The sequence below is a fragment of the Oreochromis aureus genome, unplaced genomic scaffold (assembly GCF_013358895.1).
Source record: "Oreochromis aureus strain Israel breed Guangdong unplaced genomic scaffold, ZZ_aureus HiC_scaffold_64, whole genome shotgun sequence".
In the NCBI taxonomy this organism is placed as follows: domain Eukaryota; kingdom Metazoa; phylum Chordata; class Actinopteri; order Cichliformes; family Cichlidae; genus Oreochromis; species Oreochromis aureus.
Window position 1 is genome coordinate 25005 of NW_024108962.1, and position 11197 is coordinate 36201.

Sequence of the window (11197 nt, forward strand, 5' to 3'; positions counted from 1 at the left end):
GATCAGACAGCCTGACAGACTGCAGACACACAAAACAATAATCCATCTTTTAACGATCATTTTCTGTTTGTCACAATAACATCTATCCATTTACATCCATTCAATGCAACTTTATTTATAAGTGACAATTCCCAACAGACAACAACAGTCATCTCAAGCTGTTTAACAGTGTAAGGTAACAGCCTCCAATATTAGAGAGAAAGCCCCAACCATCAGACAATCCACTGTGAGCAGCACTTGGTGATGGTGGGAAGGAAGAACTCCCTTTGACACAAAGATGCTCCCAGTGAAAACAGGCTCCAGGAGGAGCATCTACCCTGACTGGTTGCAGGGTGAGGGGAAAGAGAAGAGATGAGCTCAGAGAGACAAGAACAAAACACAAACTAAGGAGAGAGAAGACAAAAGTTAAGGACATGCAGTAGTGACATATAAAAGCATCAGGAGTGAAAAGAGGGGGGTGGAGAAGAAAGCAGAGCATCATGGGAAGTCCACCAACAGCCTGGGCCTATAGCAGCATAACTAAGGGATGGTTCAGGGTCACCTGATCCACCTCCAACTATAAGCTTTATCAAAAAGGAAAGTTTGAAGCTGATCTTCAAAGTAGAGAGGGTGTCTGTGTCCTGAACTCAAACTGGGAGCTGCTTCCACACCAAGTCCAAAATAGCCAGGCTGGGTCGTTAGATTAGTCCAAAGTAAAGTCAGAAAGTCATTATTTGTGTCACATTTTAGTGGAAATGTAGAAAAACTATCCAAAAGTTATTTCTAAATCTGATATTAAACAGTTTAAATGGTGACAGAAGCTGTAAAGAAAACAGAAAGAGTCAATAAAAGCCTCTTTAGAGGGTCACCAATTTAAAACTCAGACATTTAAACTGGTGATTCTCCTCTGCTCCATTTCCTCTCTAGACTTCCTGATCCTAGGAGGGATTTGATTGGCTGAACGTCCTTTTAGCCTTTCTTTAGTTCTTTGGGTGCTAATCAAAGAGGAAGACAAACGAGTCATGTGACGTGGCATAAGGAGCGCTCTGATTGGTTGGGATTGACAAACTATGGTGCCATTTGCAAGCTTAGCTTTGCAGTGCCAAGAAGATCTCTTAGATAGGGATGAGTCGCTCCACAGTGACGTTTCCACACTTTGGAGCTTCTGAAGTGCAGATGTTTGGAAACGCTGCTCCAACGCATGGTTCAAACACTCAGATCACGTGACCTCAGCTGCCACAGGTGGCATACCTGCTGCTTCCATGTTAGCATGTTAGCTCCAACAGGTGGTCAGTGTGAGAGCAGAAGATGATATCAGTGACATCCAAACAAGGAAGGAAGAGACTGTTGAAGGCAGCGAGCTGTGACTGCTGTGAACAGTGTTCTCACACTATTTTCTCCTTGTGTCAACATACATGAGGCTGTTTCAGCTGCAACACACCACAAACACCTTTATACAACTAAATATAGTGAGAGCACACTGCTGTGGTTGCTGTGGTAACCATCCATATATCCAGCTGTTTGGAGCCGAGTCTGCTTCCTCATCCTTGGGAAAAAACCTCAAAGTTTGATGTGTTTTTGACTTGAAGCTTTTTGGGATTTGGTTTGATTTGTTGTTCTACACACTGTGAAACAAAGCTAGAAGCCACTGTGGTACAGTGGGGGACTCAAACCAAGGACCACTGTAAAAGTTACAGACAGAACTATGATTTACTTATTTAAATGCATTCCAGGACGTTTTTTACTCACGTTATGTCTCTTCCACTATGTTATTTTTCTCTCCTACAACGTAGGTTACAATTACATTAGCATGACCATTTATCCAAATTAGGCGATGATGTCATTTAGCGACTTCCAGTGACTTTTAGGACAGCCAATAGCAATTTTCCTTACTGAGGAGTTGGCAACACTGCCAGGAGCAGTGGGTGGATGGCAGCATCACCATGAAGGATCAGTGTGAGAATACATCAGTGGTTCCCAAACTTTTTTTGCTGGGCCCCCTTTGTTTTACAAGAAAAATGTTCGCCCCCCCCACACGCATGCACACCCGCGCACAGACACATCCTCCAACCACACACACCCATATTTTGTTCCATTGCGGTTTATTTCACACCTCAAACATTTAGTAAACAATTAAGCAAATACAAGTAATCTGCAATAAATTACAGGTAGTAAGAAAATAAACTACTAACTCTTTTATGCTACGTCCGCACCTACACGGGTATTTTTGAAAACGCAGCTGTTTCGTCCACACGTAAACGGCGTTTCGAATCACCGAAAACTGAGATTTTTTAAAACTCCTTTTTTGCGTTTACGTGTGGACGAGGAATACAGAGTTCGTCACGCAACATCACGTTATTGTTTACATGAGATGAACTGCAGAATGGCGAATAGAGACAAAATACTGTTAATCTATCTTCAGGTTTTACACGCTTACATACACACACGCAGTTACTGTCCCTCCATTTAGAAAGGCAGAGGCATCATGGTGTAATTATTTTACGTGTAGTTGTTTTTTCCTGTGTAATAATATTCAACATTGCTATCAATACATTTTTCAAAAAATGCCTCTCTGTGCAAAATGGGTTCAAAAACATAAACAGCTGTGCGATACTGTTTGTCCGTGATTTAGACAGGGGGAACAAATTGTGGCAGGATCAGCCTGATATTATTTGTATCCCGCTGTAACTTTACTGTATAAAGAGCTAACATCTCCAAAATGTCAGGAGTAGTTAGTTATTACAAGAAGTGTTTGTGAACTAAAAATGAACATTGTTGGATACTGTTTGTCTGTGATGCTTCATCATATTTTCTAGTCTTTTGCTTATAATGAAGTTGGTTTGGAAACATATTTGGCGATGTTTCATCTCCTGCTTTGCGTTTGTGTGGGCACCCCGTGCTAGCAGTGTCCAAGCGTTGTTGTTGTTTTCCCCCCCTTTTCACACCGCGCCCCCCCTGCAATGGCTCTGCGCCCCCCCTAGGGGGCGGGCCCCACACTTTGGGAAGGTCTGGAATACATCATCATCCACAAAGAAAACCAGTCTGAGTGTCTGACGCTCTTGTTAGAAAGACGCAGTCGCAGCTTGTGGGTGCAGTTAGCTGCTCTGCTAGTTAGCTGCTCTGCTAGTTAGCTGGGAGCTAACTCACTCGAACATTTGATGCTAAACTGTCTAAACTGTGTGAGCAGCATTCATTGCTGCTCTGTGTTACTCTCCAGCCTCACTTTAACTTAGTCCTCTCAATTTTTTCCTCCTTACGAACTAGAAAACCTTCTTTTTCAGCTTCTCCTCCACACCCAAGCTGTGGCTAAGGTGCTACCAGCACGCAGGTTCGGTGTGTCCAAATTCATGGGCTGCATCCTCCTGAGGACACATTTGTAGACCGATAACGTCACAGCGACGCACCGAAGGCTGTCCAAATCCGTGGACTCCTCCAAATGCAGCCGACAAATGCGTCCTCCTTTTCCCTGAATTTGAAGGATGGGTCGGGTGTGTCCTTCGTGGCCCACCATATCCCAGAATTCATAGCGCGGCCCAGCCAAACTCCAGTTTCCGGTAATGGTGACCGCTACTAAGTTTTAAAATTACTCTTATTAATCTTCCTGGGTCACAAAATAAACTTTTAACATATTTTCAGGCGACAATGTGAGTGTGTAAACTTCAAATATCTGCTCGGTTTATCAAGATATCGAATATTTGCAAAAGTGCTTCGACATGTTCGGAGACGTCTGTTACCCACCAGCTCGATAGCTAGCCGAGAGCTTGAGGGTCACTGAAGCCGCCGAGAACCGCACAACTCCCGGCACATCATTTTCAGATCACCGCGGACTTTCGCTACTCAGGTTAAAAGTAATATATAAGTCACTTAGACAACCTAAAAATGCTATTATTTGGCTTTTTTCAGTGTTTTATTTGTTCGTGAGTAAATCGGTTTGGCTGAGATTAAAGTTATTAGATTAGATAAGATAAAATAAAACTTTATTAATCCCCCGGGTGGGTTCCTCCTTGGTTTTCACACAGCTGAATAAACGTCAAACAAAAAACTGATTAAACAGAAGTGTAAAATGGTCAACAATTTACGCCAGTGTCCTGTTATATTTTAGATAACAAGGAGCAGACGGCTGAGTTTATTAAACTCCACCGAGACAGCGGTGACGTTAATCAGAAGGCTAGACCGTCCAATTTCACAGCCGTTTACTTCCGGCCTACCCGACCTTCTGAGGACCCGGCCCACGTAGACCGCGAAGGCCGGGTCCTCAGGAGGATGCAGCCCATGAATTTGGACATGACCTCAGTCTTTCTCACTCAACAGTTACACTCGTCACCCAGACTAACACCACTTCACATGTTCACAACTAGGAGGTGTTAAAAGACCACATACAGTGAGATTATCACTAAATGTCTGCTGTGTCTGACAGTCACTTGACTTTTTACTAACTAGCTACATGAGCAGGATTACCTGCAGTGCTATCTTTGTCAAAGAGACTCAGCAGCAGAACCAAACAGAAACATTTCTACTTTTTCTGCAGCACCAGCTGAATGCATGGAGCCTAAACTCCGGTGACAATGAGACACATACAGTGTGACTGCTGTGACTTTACAGCTGGGCCTCATTCACTGACATTAGTCAGATATGACTGAATCTATATCACACTTAAAGCTTTCTGTAAATGAAAGAATCAGTGAAAACGAGGCACTTCAGTTGAGTTTAAACACAAACTCTGAACATAACCTGCTCCAGACCAAGTTATTGGTTCAGCATCAGTAACCACGGTGATGTAGCCAGGTAAACACAGAGCTAGACAGAGACAGATCAACATTTATCTTTCACACCTTGGCTCATGTGATTAGGTATAGGATCATCAGGGAGTCCTTTGTCCCTCTTTGGGGGGAAACTCCCACTGGGTTTAAATCTGGGACTCTCCACCTTTGACCCTTAGAACTGAAGAAGCTTCTCGGATGAGAGGTGAAACGTCTTCAAGCAACTCAAAGAAGTCCAGACGCTTTTCTTTCCAAGCTCCTTAGATCAACATTTATGCTAACAATCACACATCTCCAGTTAACCCAGCATGCATGTTTTTGGACTGTGGGAGGAAGAGTGCCTTAAGACAACCCACATAGGCCACACTATCACCCTTATTTACAGAATTATAATCTAATTAGATGATAAAGTAATAAATTATTTGGTATTTTAATGAAAATACATTTCAGCAATAGTTTATAACTAATGTAGACAATGTCGGGGGAGGAAGTAAAAGTAAAAACCAGAGACGATAACTACCAAAACTAGAAAGCGAAAATTTCAGAAGAAATTTTAAGTGTGCCTATGCCGCTGCTAATCAGTGTAGTTTGCCATTCATACGGCTACAGAGAGCAAAACTCAGAAGAGCAGCCATTCTCCACCATGAATTATGGTAAAAACAAACACCGCTCACACTTCACAGATGACAGCTTACAGTTTTGTGTAAAGAGGAAGTTACTTCGTACAGTGCCGATTTGCAGACGCTGTGCACACAGGTTCATGAGCAGAAGTCCCATTGTACCACGGCAGACCCGACAATGTTTGCATGAACACACTTTGAAGCATTACGTTATGGACCACTTTTCACACATGGTTGGTGTACCCAAACAGCCGGCTGTAGCTTTTCAACTCACAGCCCGACACACACCCAATAAACAGCCGAGAGAGCACAAACTACGCCCGAGAGGCGTGATTGCAGATGCCGCTCAGGTGGGTCCACCTCCCCTGCAGCGGCACTGCAGACCACGCCCTGCCACACACATCAAACATGTAAAATAAATATTTATGCACTTTTGCATTCACTTTTTGTTTTTTGTTGTTTTTACACAGTGTTCTGAATGATGAACAATGGTCTACAGCCAATCTTGTGTATTATTATACAAACTTTGGTTGTAAGATTCAGATAACTATTTAATAAAAGCTAAATATTTTATATGAGAGTAAGAAAGAAAAGTATATCTTTGTGTCCATCTTTCTCTGTTAATGCCCCACCTGGCCCCCTGCCAAAAGCTTTCTTGTGCTGATAAGAGGTGAAAAGGCTGAAAATTTTGCAGAAAAGAGGTGACTCAGCAGAATTTCTGCAGAAAAGAGGCAAAGAAGCAGAACGTTGCGCTGAAAAGAGGTGAATGAGCAGAATTTCTGCTGAAAAGAGGCAGAACAACGTGGTTCTGCTCAAATTCACCAATCAGAGGTACTGCCTCTGTCTGCTTCATCAGGCTGTGTACTTCAGGCTGTACCTCTCTCAGTGCGCCCCAGGGCAGCTGTGGCTACAATGTAGCTTGCCGTCACCAGTGTGTGAATGTGTGTGTGAATGGGTGAATGACTGAATGTAGTGTAAAGCGCTTTGGGGTCCTTAGGGACTGAGTAAAGCGCTATACAAATGCAGGCCATTTACCATTTACTTGTATGTATTTCTGCCATGGAGCGTTAACAAGAATCTGAGGTCCATATTAGAAAAGCTGCGAAAATCATAAAACTTTGCAGAATTGTAATAAATTAGCAATATAAATTACAGGTCTGTGATAGTGTATAAATTTGTAGTGAAAAAAAAATGTTGAACAAGGTGGGATTGAACCCACGACCTTCAAGCTGCAGACCCGCGTCATTACCAATTACGCCACCTGGAAAGGTGGCGGGCGGCTGGAAAAAAAGATTGATGAGCAGTCAGAAATAGATCGCGGTGAGAGGCGAAAAACGCCGTTTTTTGGAGTTACAAAACGTCGTGTAACTCAAAAACTAGGTGGGATAGAAGCACAATTCTTGTACTGGGTGAATCAGCGGACTTTGGTGAACTTTGACTGTGATTTTCATTGCTCTTTGTACCTCCGTCGCGGAGATATGACGAGTGAAGAAACTGCTTCATTTTCAGAGTTTGAAGACTGAGAGGAGGACAGATTTCCAACCCTCAAACAAACGTAATTTATGGCTCAACAGTAAGATGACAGTAAAAACTGCTCACACCGTGAGTGTCAGCAGTGCCTGAAAATAAATTGGCAGCATGCAGATAAATCTTACAAAGAAGCTCAGAGGGAGAGGTTGAGCTTGTATTTCCACCCCAAGCTGCTAGGGAGTGCTCTTTATTAAACACTTGCTTGTGCTACAATGTGCTTCAAGGGTCAATAAAAGCATAACAGAACTCACTTATGGTACTGCATTCTTCCTATAAAGCAATAACTGTCAGTGACTTTGTACCGTAGTATAAACACAGCATTCAAGACAACAGTTAAAGTAACGTAACCATAAACAATGAAACAAGAACATCTAAACAGCAGCACATGTCCCAAGGCATGATGGGAGAGAACTAGCTGCTCCCCAACATGCCACATTATTTATGATTTATGATTTGGCAGAAACACTGGGACTTGGTATAAATACTAGATTTACATGAAATACTTTGACTTAGCAGAAATTCTATAATCTAGCAAAAACCACTTCAGCATAGCAGAAATTCTATGATTGAGTAGAATTACTAGGATTTAGCACAAACACTATGATTTGGCTCAAAAACCTTTATTTTGCAGTTATATTGTGATTTGGCAGAAATACTGTGCTTTGGAACAAATACCAAGATTTGGCAGAAATACTATGAGCAGTAATAATATAACATAGCAGAAATACTGTTATTTTGTGGAAATAGTATGCTTTGGCACAAATACCATGATTTGGCAAAAATACTATAATTTAGCAGAAATGCTATGATTGAGCAGAAGTACAAAGATGTAGTAGAAGTACTTTGATTTAACAGAAATACTATTATGGAGTAGTAATACTTTAACATGGGAGAAATATTGATACAGACACACAAACATACACATACACAGAGCATAAAGGGAGCAGGGGCTGTTAAGAGTCTGTGCTTGGTATATCTAGGTCAGTTAAATTGGCTGCACCTGCTGTAATCAGCACTTACACACACAGACACAGAGAGAGGTATAAGTTTTCTGCAGTGTATTTCTCACATTCAGGATTCCCCTTGAACAAATGGCCATAATTTCCTAACCGTAGGGGCTAGAATAGTCATTCTGACATCGTTTTGTTCAGAAGAGATGGGGGAATCTTCAGGTCTTCATAATTCAGAGATAAAATATAAATTATTAAAGATATATGACTTGTAACACACTGTAACTGAGTAGAGGCGAAGCAAAAACTGCCTTGACTTGCCCTCAAACAACGTTTTGTAACTACTAAATCTATATAGAGCATCAAAATCATTCTTTCACCGTAAGAAACAGCAGCCTTTGATGAACAGTCATGGAAATTTTCAGGTCTCTGTGGAAATCCATCAAAGAGATATGACGAGAGAAAAAAGTGCCTCATTTCCAGAGTTTGAAATCTGAAGAAATCTGAGCGAGCGACAAATTTCCTATCCTCAAACAAACCTAATTCATGGCTAAACGGTAATAGGTGAGGAAAAAATTCTTGAATTGTGAGCATCAGGGATGTCTGAAGATATATTGGCACAAGCCTCATGTCTCAACTTTGTTTCGTTAAGGAGATATGACGATTTGAAAATGCCTGTCATTAGAGAAATCGAGCGCTGATTTTGAACAAACTCTCCATTGACTTTCTATGGAGAGTTTTCAGACTTTGTGTTGCTCTGAGGAGATTTGCAAAAAATCTATAAGTCCCACAAGAATGATAGTGACATTTTCTGAAAGCCAGCAAAAATACCTACGTTTTGATGTATAATTTGTGGGGTTGAGTGGAAATTGAGCTTAGTAGCAAGAAGTTGTTCAGATATGAAGAGAAAATTCAGAAAGGACAAGTGCACACTCTGACTTAATTGCATAGCAACCATAACAACGCATGTATTTTCTGAAAAATCACAATTTTGCAACTGAAAACTTAAAGAGTGATAAAATGAAAATGGTAGAAGGTCTGAAAAAGCTGAATCAGACAGGAATAGCCCAATATTTTGAGAACACTTTAAAGTTTGAATGGAGTTTCTAGGTGAAAGTATGAGGAAGTAGTTAAGTTTCAAAAACAAGCAAGTTTTAGCAGAATTGTAGAAGTTTCCCATTCATTTCAATGGGACAAATTAAAGGCAAAAGCTTAATATTTTAAAAAGTATAATAGTAATAAACACCAAAAGATATAGCGCACATTAGCAGAAAGAGCAGAACAGTTTAGAGTTTGAACGGAGAAAATCGGCTGAAAACTGTGGGAGTAGTTCCACGGCGAAAACGCGTCGGAGGCGACAGGAATAATAAAGAACTAGAAAATTTGCATTTCCTGCGAAAATGCTGTGTGGATGCCTTAACGCTGAAGCTGTCTGCTGAAAAGCTGAAAAAGATGAAAAGTTGCATGGTGGTGAAAAAAAAATGTTGCCCTGAGCAGGATTCGAACCTGGCCCTCCTGGTCTCAAGGCGGCTATTCATTTCCCTGAGCCAAAGTCATTCTTACAAAGAAGAGGTGGAGAGACGGACAATTCTGCTGAAATGAGCAGAAGCTGCTGAGAATTGTGCTGATAAGAGGTGAAAAGGCTGAAAATTTTGCAGGAAAGAGGTGAATCAGCAGAATTTCTGCAGAAAAGAGGTTTTTTTTTCTGAAAACAGCCAAAAAAGCTAGAATTTGTGCTGAAAAAAATGAAAATTTTGCTGAAAAGGGGTGAAGAAGCTAAAGTATACCAAATCAAAGTATTTGTGCCAAAACATAGTGTTTCTGCCATATTGTGGTACTACTACATTACAACATGAATACGGATTAAAGATGAAAGAAACTGGCAACAAATTCCTCCACTACAAACCAGTCTGATACCACTTCTTTGCAGTGTTCACGTTTACTAAGGCACTACCCAAAAGGCGCCACAAGAGGGCACTCCAACACAACAGATGACCTATGTACACTGATGCACTTAGTAACAGTCAGCCTCCTTGAATTGGCAGAAATACTGTGATTTAGTAGTAATACTATAACATAACAGATATACTGTGATGTTGCAGACATAGTATGTTTTTGCACTACTCATTTGTAGTGAAAAAAGTTAGCAATATAAATTACAGGTCTGTGATAGTGTATAAATTTGTAGTGAAAAAAAAATGTTGACCAAGGTGGGATTGAACCCACGACCTTTGAGCTGCAGAGCCGTGTCATTACTGATTGCGCCACCTGGGAAGGGAGCGCTCGGCTCAAAAACATAGACATGACCAGTCAGAAAATAGATCGCGGTGAGTGGCGGCGCCGTTTTGGAGTTACAAAAGCGTCGTGTAACTCAAAAAGTAGGAGGGCTACCAGCATAATTCTTGTACTGGGTGAATCAGCGGACTTTGGTGTATTTTGACTGCGATTTTCATAGCTCTTTGTACCTCCGTCGCGGAGATATGACGAGAGAAGAAACGGCTTCATTTTCAGAGTGTGAAAACTGAGAGAAGGACAGATTTCCACCCCTCAAACAAACGTAATTCATGGCTCAACGGTAAGATAATTGTAAAAATGCTTCCACTGTGAGTGTCAGCAGTGTCTGAAGATATATTGGCACAAGCCTCATGTCCTAACTTTGCTTTGTTCAAGAGATATGGCGATTTTAAAATGCCTCCTCTTACAGAATTTCAGCTCTGAATTTCAAAACCTCCCTATAGACTTTGAATGGGGAGTAACCAGACCATGTGTCACATCGAGGCAAATTTGCGAAAAAAACGGTAACTCTCACAATAAAGATAGTAACATTGTCTGAAAGCCAGCAAAAATACCTACGTTTTGATGTATAATTTGTGGGGTTGAGTGGAAATTGAGCGAGTAGCAAGAAGTTGTTCAGACATGAAGCGAAAATTCAGAACAGACCAGCACTCACTCTGAGTTAATTGCATAGCAACCATAGCAACGCATGTATTTTCTGAAACATCACAATTTTGGAACTGAAAACTTAAAGAGGTATAAAATTAAAACGGTAGAAGATCTGAAAAAGCTGAATCACACAGGAATAGCCCAATAATCTGAGAACATTTTAAAGTTTGAATGGAGTTTCTAGGTGAAAGTATGAGGAAGCAGTTAAGTTTCAAAACCAAGCAAGTTTTAGCAGAATTGTGGAAGTTTTCCATTCATTTCAATGGGACAAATTAAAAGGAAAAAAGTGTAATATTTTAAAAAGTATAATAGTAATAAACACCAAAAGTCATAGCGGAATTAGCAGAAAGAGCAGAACAGTTTAGAGTTTGAACTGAGAAAATCGGCTGAAAACTGAGGGAGTAGTTAAGTGCCG